Consider the following 12,168-nt stretch of genomic DNA (forward strand, 5'->3'; position numbering starts at 1 on the left):
CTCTGTAAAACCCAAAAAGTTAAGGTAACTCGAACCGTTTGAGGAAACCAATTGCAACAAACCATTGAAGTTTAAAAATTAATTCTAATGAGTTCTGTGAACTTAATCCTTTTGAGTAAATGAAGCAATTTGAGCATAATAAAACCCTATAAATGAAGAGAAATCAAATCAGCTGAGTACTGTAAAAACCAATAAGTTAAGGCAACTCAAACCATTTGAGAAAACCGATTGCTACAAACCATTTGAGTAAAAAAAACACCTAATCTATACAAGTACTATCAACTTAATCTATTTAGGTTAAAGTAATGAGGTATTTAATTAACTCATTACCTTCAATACTGAGTTCAAAACTCTTTTCAAATGAATTGTACTAACTTTCAGTCAATTTTAAGTAGACTACACTCATTTCATTTGATAAAGATGGGTTGGGTTTTACAACTGACTGTTGGTTTTTACAGTGTGTTAAATGTTTTTTCCTGCATGATGAATGGACTATATTTTAATTTTGTTTTCCTTATTTACCAATAACGTATCAACTATTCACTTTTTGCTATCAAATACATAATTGGTACGTAAGATGGACTTTTCTCAAAATTAAATACATTTTAAATTTTAAGTTCTTCTAATAAATGTGTTACACCATCTCTTATTTAAGTAGAAATGGTTTTATGTATTTAATGGATTTGGTTTGGTTCTCAGCAATTTTGTTTTAGAAGTAATTAAAAGTTTATCCTTGTTTAAAATTAATTTTATTTTAAAACATTGCTCAGTATTTAAGGCCATTTTATCTATTTGTGTCAAGTCTTTGCGGTAGGTCTGGTGTAGCCTTCATAGTCGCATACCCTTGCTCATACTCTGATCATAGAATGTAACTACACGTCGCAACAACGCAGAGTGCAAGATGTATGATTGGTCAGCCTGTTAGCGGTGATGAGTGCAGGTGGGACCAAGAGCTGTTGGAGCAGAGTGAGGCCAGTGGCGCCAGTGTTTAACAAGTGTCAAGTCCCATGGTGGAGCTCCAGATGGATACTTTTGTTTTGTGTTTACTTTACAATTAATGTTGTTGAATGTTCAGTTCTACTAATGTGTCGGCTGAAAATCAACACACATGGAACATGGAAACCCCACTGCCTGCTAGTGTTATGGAAGTGTTACCTCAGGGCATTATGGACATAATTCAGAAGTATAAATGTTCACAACTGCATTGGATACATGCAAGGTATGCACCATAGGGTACAGTTATCGCTTCATGTAGGAGAATAGATTTAGCTTTAGTTGCCAGTGCAGTGCAAATTCAAGCTTGGCATTGAAAATGGCGAAGGTTAAGAATGACCTAACTGTTTTTCAATCACTGATTAAGACCAAGAAATAGTCATATAGAGCCATGGCCATGTTAGCAAGTGCTTCAACATGATATAGTAGCATCAAGTCCTAGTTTGGGGTCCTTTTCTAGTCCAATTGTCTTTTCTCCAGTGTTTCTCCAGCTTACTCTCCTGTGCAAATGTAGCTCATATAATATAACTTTTAGAAACAAGAAATTCCTTTTCTGGTTGTCATTTTTTTTTACACATTAACTATTAAAAATGGCAAACATCAAACCCCCTAAGCAAAAAATAAATAAATAAATAAATAAGGATTGAAAGGGCAATTGAGTTTTATGTGCTTGAATGCCGCATGAAAGACCTTGAAAACTGTTCCCTCTGCCTCATAGATACAGTGTCTTTATAAGAAGACTCTGCTCAGCTATTCATTTTGCAAGGCCAGCGGTGCCTTTCAGAACGCTGGCTTTTGAAGCCATCACAAGGGTACAAGATAAGATGGTAAATCTAAGGTCTCCTCCTCCATGCCACAAATGATGACAGTAGTGACGATGTAGCAATGTAACAATTGGGGGTGTATTGCAACTTACGCATCATTATCCGTCACTGTCAGCGGTGTGACACACAAGTACGGACATAGAAATAGCCACAGCCGAATCCCAGAGATTATTTTTATGTTTTGTTTTTCACACAAATAACAAAAGACTGATTTTGTAGAGCTAATGGAGCAAAACAGAAGCTCATTGTAGAATCCCTTCCTAGTTTTCCTCTCTTCATGTGCCGTGCTAAAAAGGCAAGTGTGGCCAAAAACTCTGACGCTTCAGAATAAAACTTCTTCAAGAACTGCATTGTTCCTCTACAGCCTAGAGGGCTTCAAAATGATTTGGTTGTAATGTGGAATGGGGTTTGGTCTAATCTTCAGAATGCTATTGAGCGACCCTAGAGCTTTTATACATCCTTGAACACAATTAAAATAAAACATTTATGCAAAGTTGACTGGCTTTCTACTCAGTGGCTGCAGTAGAATGAAGTGCATACAATGAAGTGCTTATATAAATATTTCATAAAATTACACTGCATGTTTAGTTTTTTGTAAGGTTTTGTAAGTTTTTGTGAGTTTTTCTTTGGCTTTGTCAAATCTTTCAAGAAAAACATGCTTTCCCCCCATTGACAGGTGATAGAGACCGAAATCTAAGTTCTAGTTCACTCAAAATGAGGTTTATTTGTGAGCAATTAGCTTAGACTTTTATGTGTTTTTTTTTTTTTTTGTTAACTTTTTCAAATATTTTGTGTAGTTCACTTGTGTGGAGGCACTAAAATCTTTTAAATGGTTCATATTTGACTAACTGGTTTACCTCAGTGGTTCTAACTGGTTCCTTGATTTCCTATTAGGTACAGTAGTTGTCTGTCTGTCTGTCTTTTTTTTTAGTAACTAGGGTTTTGTATGGAGGTTTGTTTTCACCTTGGGATTTAAAAAATAAATAAAATTATTATTTATAATAACTTATACATAATAACCCTTAACTTAACTAATAACTATCGTCTGAGCAATATATATATATATATATATATATATATATATATATATTTATATATATATATATATATATATATATATATATATAAGATATAAGTCATAATATTGGAAAATGTCAGAATTGTGAGATAAATTAACATTTACTTTACCCCCTCAATTTGTTTTCATCACAACTTGACCCCCATCAAGTTGTTTTAATAGATATTATTCCTAAACCCTAACAATACTGTAGAAATTGTGGAAAGCTTTTGACCTTATTCTTACAAAACTGTGCTCGTTTTTGCAATTTTGTTTTAGAACTTCTGATTCAGTCGTCTATGGGAGATATCACTCGGAATACTAAACGACAGAAAACGGTTAAACTACTTGCTCAACAAACAAGTGTTTAAATGTACAGACCAAGTAGAAAAATATAATAAGAAAATATAAGTTTAAGTCACGAGCTAAAAAGATTCAAATGACAGCGCCCTTTCGTACGTGAAAAATAAGATGAATGGCATTGCACATTTTGTACTTATACTTAGCTTTTAAATTTTTTTAACCATCAAATCTTCAAGTGCTAGCAAGTGGGAGTATTGTGGTCAGTTTTAGAAAGACATTAGAAAAAGAAAGCACAACGTTTATTTGGACAGTTTTTATTCCAGTGTGATGCATCTGAGATCACACAGCAAGACAGACTAGTTTTGGAAGGCAAATATTATACTGTCAAACACATGTTTCTGTGTAAACCTGTTTAATGCCAGCCTGTGGCGTTAATGCTTTTTCTCTCATGTTGTTTCTGGCTTTGTATAAGAGTTTCTAACCGCGTAGACAAATGTTGTTGTTTTTTTTAATCATAACACTACAATGGAAACAGTGCTAACAAAACAAATCTGACTTTCTATGTTGAATTGAACTGAGAAGTAAAATGGGTTACATACCTCTTAACATTATAAACCAAAACTTTTTATCTAGAGCAGTATCAGATTAAAGAAAAGAGCAACAGTAGATTTACGAATGTGAAAAATTCGTAAATCTACTTTAGTTAGATTTCTAATATTATTAAGGGTTACGTTTTAAATGAGATTATAAAGTATACCGACCCCATACTCTTAATAAATTATGCTCTATGTATATATACTATATATAACTGTAACTGTATTTCTAAAATAAAATAAAGTCTAAGTTTATTGTTGTTTCAATATTTATGTCTGAAATTCAAGTGTCAATCATTGGTTCAAACAAAGTCAGCAGCATCACATTTCCTACTTTTATATTTAAAGAAAACTGTACTGAAATGTGCAGGCGTCTTGCAAGACTTCACTATATGAAGGCACTTTTAGTTTTACTAAAAAGGGAAAAGTAAAGGAGAACTGAAGTTTCCTTTTGAATATGCATTTGCAGTGTCATAATAGAGCATCACTAAAGAATGATAATACATCATATTTAAGTCAAAAATCCAGGCTGTTTTAAGTCTCCTGCTGTCACCAGAAATGGAGAGAGAGAAAGTTGGATGATGAACAAACAAGCGGCAGGTGTGACCCAACCTGGGTTTTGCCCTGACATGTAGCTGACAGCGTGTTCTCGGCAGAAAGGCATCCCGGCACACCCCTCTTTACGCTGGACCAATTCAGCAGTGACATATGCATACTTGCACATGCTCTCATACCTTGTTATTTCTGTGACCAAACCTGATACCCCACAGTTCCTCTTATCTTTTAAATCAGTCTGTTAAAAGATATAGGTTTAAGTAACTTTGGTGTTATCTAACTCCCACAAACCACACAAACGTAATCATCATTGACTCTTTTAGAGGTCACTTATTTATTGCTGCACAATATTGCATCAGCATCAATATAACATTTTACTACGTTAACGTGAAAATCATTAATCTAATTATTTGCCTGCTGTTTCAAACAACACTGGTTCATGTTTGTCATGGCACCATATGTGATTTGGGCATTTTCTTTTTAATTTTGTGACAAGTTCAACTGCAGTGTGTTTTTCTGCAAACAGACCATGGCGGAAACAAATTCTCAATCAACAGGTCACCTCTGCAGCCAGATATTATCATTCCCCGTGTCAAACTATATATGAAATCATAATGTCAGTTCTTTTCATATTGTGGAGTCCTATCAATTATGCTAAAGGACACAGTATTTTTAGGTTAGTTTTTTTTTGTGCAGTAGAAAGATTGACATCCAAAAATGCGAATAAATGTATGCAGAAAACAGGAATATCACATAAAAGATGTGCGAATAAAGCAGCGTTTCCATCCAACGAGTCAAAGAGAACAAAATCGTCACTTCATGATTAACTGGTGCCAAATATCAAATGAAATTTACTGCGGTAAGAGAAGTTGCGTGAATCTTTTACTTATTTAATAAATTACTTCATAAATGACCTCAGAAGACGATGCAAACGTGCAATGAGCGCATGGTGGCATTTGAGGGCATCAGATGCAGAGCACAGACACTCTTTACAGTTCTGGAGGTCATTAATAATTAATAATACAATAACACTAATACTGAGATGATTTACACATTTTAGAATGGGCAAAACAACATTTCAGATTGTTTACAGTGTGCTCAGCTTGCTGGTTTGTCTATTAACACATTTTTATCATCTCATGATCTCTTATAACAAAATCACATGGCCTTTTTCAATGTGCATACTGGAATTTGTTCGGTAAAAGTGTTTCCATTGCAGTGTATGTGCATCGTTTCTTATCGAATACAAAGTTTATCCTACTTGGTTATGTGCATACATTTTTTATGCGCATTTTCAAAATATATGTGCATCCTGGCGTGGGCGATGCAGTGGCGCAGTAGGTAGTGCTGTCGCCTCACAGCAAGAAGATCGCTGCTTTTCATCAACCGTTTTTGTACGTGTAGATCCAAAATGCACATAAAAATAGGTAGATGGAAACGTAGCTATTAATTCAGGCTACAGTTACAAGACAATGATGTAGCCAACATGGAAACGTTCCATTTTGCTTAAAAAAAAATGTTGTCATGTTTGCATGACAACATTTTCAAAACAATCTGTATTTATACATTCACAATAATGCCATTGGCGGCTCTGGAGTCTGGACTGTACTGGTATGTAGAATTTGCTTTGCATATATGATATGTCTCTTCTGTTGATTGTAATGTGTAGTCAATTCACATTTTGCTGATGAACTGAACCATAATTTAAATCCGTAACGGCCTTTCATGTATTTCAACACTTCCAATTCTACAAATAATCTAGATTTCATGTACAAGCTAAAATATTTTTTTTGCTTTTTTTTTTTTCAAACTTTATATAATTCAGACCTCTTTGCATGTGGCTTGGTTAACACTGAGAACTCTAGTTAGGGTGTGCAGGATGACCTGCAGACAGGGCTGCAGCATGAAGAGATGGATGAGAATGAGATTTGAGAGGATGATGTCATGCACAGAGTAGATGGCGAGGGGGAGGTGCCCATATGTGTGTCTCAGTGTGTTCAGGTCTGGACAGGCCAGTTTTATTATAATGCGCTAAGCCACCATCCCATCAGTTATTAGCCTTTGAAGCCCAACACATGGAGCTGTTTCTTTCTGTCACGTTGGGTGCTGAAGGAAAGGAGTTGATCTGGTTTGGTTTAGTCATTTGAAGAACTGACTCAAAAGAAATACATATTGATTAATCAGCATTTTTAACATGGGATTTTACCTCAGGTGAGGGCTGCTCAACTCAACACATTATTAAAAAAATGTTAATAAATAATATATATATATATAAACTGTCCAGTCTTCTTGTGCCATTTATCGTCAACCTTACCTTCCTATTTTTAATAAAAAGATTTGATCAAAACTAGACCAAAGCGTCATTATTATTGCAATTAATGAGAATTGCTTGAAAGTTCACAGACATTACAATTTAGAATTATTGAAAATACAAGTTTTTGTGTTTTTCTTTTCTCTTCAGTTTCTATTTTTTGCAAGTATGAAGAAATATACGGACAAAGATGATCTGATATCAGGAATTGATGTTTTTCAGCATGTAACTTAATCCCACATGGCCTCTAAACACACTTACTGAGTATCTTCTCTCCTTCGCTGTGCACGCTATAGTAGTGTTTTGAGCATGACACATGACTTGCAACTTTCTTCACTGTACAGTCAGGATGGAGTGGCTTTGGCAGGCAGATGCGAGCATGTCACGGTTATTCCGTCTCGGAACGATCTCACACTTACAAATGATCCAACTGTCAGCTCTCACACACTCTCCAGTTCTGGTATCCTTAGAGACGACTGATCTAATTTGTGCTCTCTTCTAGTGTTCATAAATACTGAACCCTCTCAACATACTGGTGGGTGAGAAAATTAGACCACAGTATATTTGACAAGATTTTGGCTTTTTGGATATGATATTCTGAAAAGGAAAAAAAAATATGTGTGGGAACAATACAGTTTTGCAGTTTAGCCATTTTTAGTTATGCTTCTTTGAATTTCTTCATACTTAGAAGATTAATATAATCTCAGATAGATTTTGTGTTTTAAAATGATAGGTTTAGCTGAGTAATCATTTAATTTTGAGTTTTGCTTAAATTTGAATCAACAAATTAGCCTTACTGGAAATAAGTATACTTTTGCAGTAGACTAGAAATGAAAATTTACATGCAATTTACTGCTGTCTCCACCTGAAATGAGTAGGGGTGTAACGATTCACCGGACTCATGATTCGATACGATTCACAATACTAATCTCACAGTTCATGATTTAGTCACAATTTTTTCAACGAACATTTTAACAAACATTTTTTTAAATGATTCACGTTTTTGCTAAATAATATTTTTTTTTTTCACCATAACTTTTAAGTTGCTATTAAAAAGAAAAAAGAATAATACAAACTAAAGAAGACTTATTAATATATACAATCTAAAACTGTGACTGTGCTGGGATTTTACATTTTTCAAAAGAAATATCAGCATGTTTCTGTTTTCTGGCATAAGCTGAGGTCTTTGGACATTACAATGTCCCCTGCTGAAAAAAAAAAAAAAAACTCTTTCATTGGGGACTGAGATGGCTGGTGTGGAGAGGAAAACCTTTCCGAAACCAGAGCAGGGAGTACAGAGGAGGTCAGTGGGCCCTCTGCTCCAGGGGACTGGCCACTGGCTTAAAAAATGTTTATAAAACGACTAATTATGTAGCAGGACAGAGACAGGAGTTGAACATGATTGTTAAGGTGAATAATCTAATACCTGCTTCTGTAACATAACAATTTTTTCTTTCAGTCTGAAAAACATCTTCACACTTTCACTATGAAAACACTGATGCTCTGTGTGATCTCTGTAGCACTCGTCGGAGCAAGCAGAGCTGCAAATCATCTGGTCTGCGTGGTTTGGCTTAATAATAGGTTTTTTGAGTATAGTCGTCTGTGACAGTAGTTTTTCACTGTGCTGACAGTTTATGTGCATCATATTTATTGTTTTATTAGTGTAAGTAAACGTCAGTATTTGCACACAGTTTGTTGTTTTGTCTGGCACACTGCACCGCTGTCATTTTAGTTTGCCCCTTCTCTTGCTCACTGCTGATGTGCAGGTAAAGTGAGTTTGCGCCTGCAAACACAGCGCCCCCTCTGTTCAAAACATTTATCTCGATTCGTTTAACATTTCTACCCATTAGAATCATCACATATTCATGGTGAATCCTTACATCATTTGAAATCAGCAACAGAAATTACAAGATGTCAACAGGTTTTTATTTCTTTTATATTATACAATCTTAAAACACTCAATATATATGATACTTCTGATGTAGTAATCTGTTTGGTATATCAAAATTTAACATGCATACTACACTCTCATCAATGCACAGCCTGATCTGACACTAAATAAAGAAACTGTTGAATGAAATCATTTGTTTGTGTGCAGAAGTATTTTCATAACATCAGAAAATTGGATTAAATGACTAAAGACAAATGGAATGCTTTTTCGTTCTTTTCTTGACTTTTGAATGTTTTGTAACTGTTGCTGACCGTTGTTCCAAAGATGAATGAATGTCTCAGGGGTTTAGTAGGACATATGTGTGGATAAATAATGACAGAATTTTCATTTTTGGATGAACTGTCTCTTTAAAATATTATTGAAAACCTCAGGCTAATAGAGAAGGATGGTTCAAGTTAGTAATGCACTTCCTGTTTCCCATTTCGCATATACAAAATTCAAGAGTTCACACTTAGCTCATGACTTACAAACGCTCCTTTGGCATGCTGTCCCGGGAGAGAGCCCTGAGCTCAAGGCATTCCTCGAGTCCAGGGCTCCCTCTCTTTGTGGGGCGAAGGGAGATTGAGCTCAGGGCGATCTCAAAACTCCCCCGCAGCTAGCCAAGGTGAACTTCCTGAGAGCGAGACGACTAATTTTAGTCGTAGGTTTAAGAGGTCTATGATGCGGAGAAAGGTTTTTTTTTTTTTTGTGTGTGAGAAAGAACTGCAGGCTAGCGCCGCGCAGAGATACCAGAAGCTCAGTAGGTAGCCGGAGCTATTGGTATTGCTGCTGGGCCGCCGAGCTACCTATTTTGGATAAAGGTGGAAGAGGGGGGAGGAGGGGGGATTCTTCAAGACGAAGATAGTTGTAAGTGGAAAAGGAGGAGATATATATGGGGTTTAATCATGAGTACGTACTCCTCTCGAAATTAGTTTAATAAATTAAACTTCACTTATGTCACCAAATTGCCCAACAAAGATGTGAAATACATGTTTTTAACTAAAGCATATTTTGTGTATATGCTAGTAAACAAACATTTCACCATTTTAATTGCTGTTGAAGAAATTGAAAAGCTGAATGACATAGAATGGCATCAGAAACATATGCCAGGATTTTAGCGGATTTAATTGAAGATAATTTTGGGATTTAATTGAAAATGTCTGAAAGTGAGTATTAATCGAGTAACTTGTAGACTGCCATAAGCATATTTCATTAGCTTCAGTTGATTTTGGTGAACTGGTTCATCTGGTTCTCTAAAAAAAGGACTGGTCTGAAAGAATGAGTAGTTTGTGAACCGTACTTGACGTCTGACCCTGTATCTCAGGCTCTGTATTTGAAAATAATGGTTTAAATGCAGTGTTATATATTTAATGTTTAGTTTCTTGCACAAACTGATTGTTTGAGTGTTTTGTCAGGAGCCACTGTATCAATTTTACGTAATGTATGAACCACCAAGGACTACGGTTTCAGCCTCAGTTAGAATGTTCTGCTGAAGAAAAAAATCACCCAAAAAGTGTTTGTTACCAGTTTTCCTTTTTTTTAATGTCAAATAGTGCAATAAAAAATGTTATCACTTCAGTTGACCAGGCAGCCAAAAGCACATATTCCAAAAAGTTGTGTAATAATCAACAACAGCTCCAACAATAGGAAAGCATGTTGTGAACTGGAGAAGCACAAACACTCTGCATGTCTACATGTCTATATGTTTCGGAAAGCCAGTCTGATTGTGCACCTCATCTAAAATACCATGCAGGGTAACACATTTGGAATTTTAGGCATGACAGAAATGAATTTGAATGCACTGGCAGCCTATGCAAGCCATGCTGTTTCGCTCTGACAGCAGCAGCTTGTGGTCTGGCATTTTTTTGAAACATTATTTCTTTCTGTCTGTTCCATCGCTGTGCCTGATTACGTCAATTATCCGCTGAGAGACTGACCAGTAAGTGATTCATTTCGGATGGCATTCCCCTATAGTTTAGCCCTCAATGGCATCTCTGTTAAGTCAAGGCAGTGACACTATTGCCCTATGCCTCTGTATGCATCACACTTGTGCGTGTGTGTGTGTGTGTATGTGTGTGTGAGGCAGACAGCTGCCACACTTGGAGGGGCCTCTTCAGTTTCGTCCCACCCTGTCCCCACTCCCTCTCCCTCCTTATACACAAACACATTCATTTTACGTACTTCTGTTGGAGCTGAAGGACTTTGGGGAAGTGGACTTAATGGACTTCTATTGAAAATTGGTGGACTTGACTTTTGCAAAAGGCTCCGTTTGGATGTCTACAGGATTTAAAGGTGGTCAGCTGTGGCCACTCTGAGACAAAGCATCTCGTGTGTGCTTTACCTCAGATCATGCTTCATCTCTGAGTCGTTGGATTTATGTGCTCCTACTGGCTTTCTGACATTAAACTAAATGGAACAGACGCTCACAACAGGTGGCTAAACAGTGCACTCTCTGTGCCTGTGCTGCATTCAGGAGCCAGGACTCAAGGTAGGTTTGGTGTTTTACAAAACCAGAGCACGGTGGCTGGATTGGTGTCATGTGGGTGTTTTTTTTCTTCCTTTTTTGTCTGAAACGAGGACATCTTTACCAACAAAGGCGAGTGTGTCAGATAGATAGCAGCAGCAGTTGTAAATGCGTGAGAGAGAGAGATCTCTCTCTCTCTCTCTCTCTCTCTCTCTCGCTCCCTCATTTAGTGAACAAATGGGAGAGTGATGTTAATGGCTCACTCATCTTGGCATCTTTCCTCCAAAATGAAGACTTCATCACTTCTTCAAAAATGAAATAAGCGTGACCTTTTATTACATTCAGATTTCTGGTCTGGAGCTGCCAGAATCCTTAAAATTAAGTAATAATATTAATATAATAATAATAATAATAATAATAATAATAATAATAATAATAATAATAATAATAATAATAATAATAATAATAGCTTTTTTATTCTGCCTCTTTAAAAGAATAGTTTTGTTTGTGCCAGTCACAACATATAAGATACAAGTCATTAATAAAAGTAAAAACTATGCATATGCCAAGTCTTAGTAATCCAACCCTTGTGGTTTTAAATATATAAAATTTAAATATATATAAGTGGTTCTATATCTTTTCTTTATATTTAAAATTGAGTAACTTTGATAATGTAGCTATAAAGTCAAATGAATATAGTTTTTCATACACTTTGAATGTTTTAATCATCGTTTTAAAACGGTTTAATATAAGTTTCAGTGTACTAATGAATAATTCATAATTCAAATAAAAAAAGAAGATTTTAAAGAGATTTTCAACTTGCTTTGCCAAGTCACAAGTAGATCAAATTATTAGATTCTTTAAGAACTTGCTGACCTTGACAAAGTCATGAGGGTCTTCAGAAACTCTTCTGTATGATTTCTGGTTTTACTCTGTGCATATTTCTGTATGTTGGTGATATCATTTGACTTTGTTGATCACATCACATTATTCTGATACAGAATTTTCAAATGTTTGCAATATTTTTATGTTTATTTTGCAGTGAAAACATAAAAGAAAATCAGACATTAATGGTTTCAAGAATAATTCAAAACATCCATAGAACCTTTCATTTGATTTAAAATTATCTTTATAATGT

The 12,168-nt window shown here is 35.5% G+C and overlaps 1 protein-coding gene across 50 annotated transcripts in view; it reads left to right on the forward strand.

The window, feature by feature from the left end:
• Positions 1-12,168, forward strand: part of gab1 (GRB2-associated binding protein 1) — a 103,190-nt gene that overhangs the window by 47,113 nt on the left and 43,909 nt on the right. For 12 of the 50 annotated variants that reach the window (XR_012396523.1, XR_012396525.1, XR_012396543.1 and 9 more), the window contains exon 1: positions 10,733-11,054. The gene's annotated coding sequence lies outside the window, so the exon portion shown is untranslated. 50 annotated transcript variants of the gene reach the window in all.

The sequence above is a fragment of the Danio rerio genome, chromosome 1 (assembly GCF_049306965.1).
Source record: "Danio rerio strain Tuebingen ecotype United States chromosome 1, GRCz12tu, whole genome shotgun sequence".
NCBI classification, from domain to species: Eukaryota; Metazoa; Chordata; class Actinopteri; order Cypriniformes; family Danionidae; genus Danio; species Danio rerio.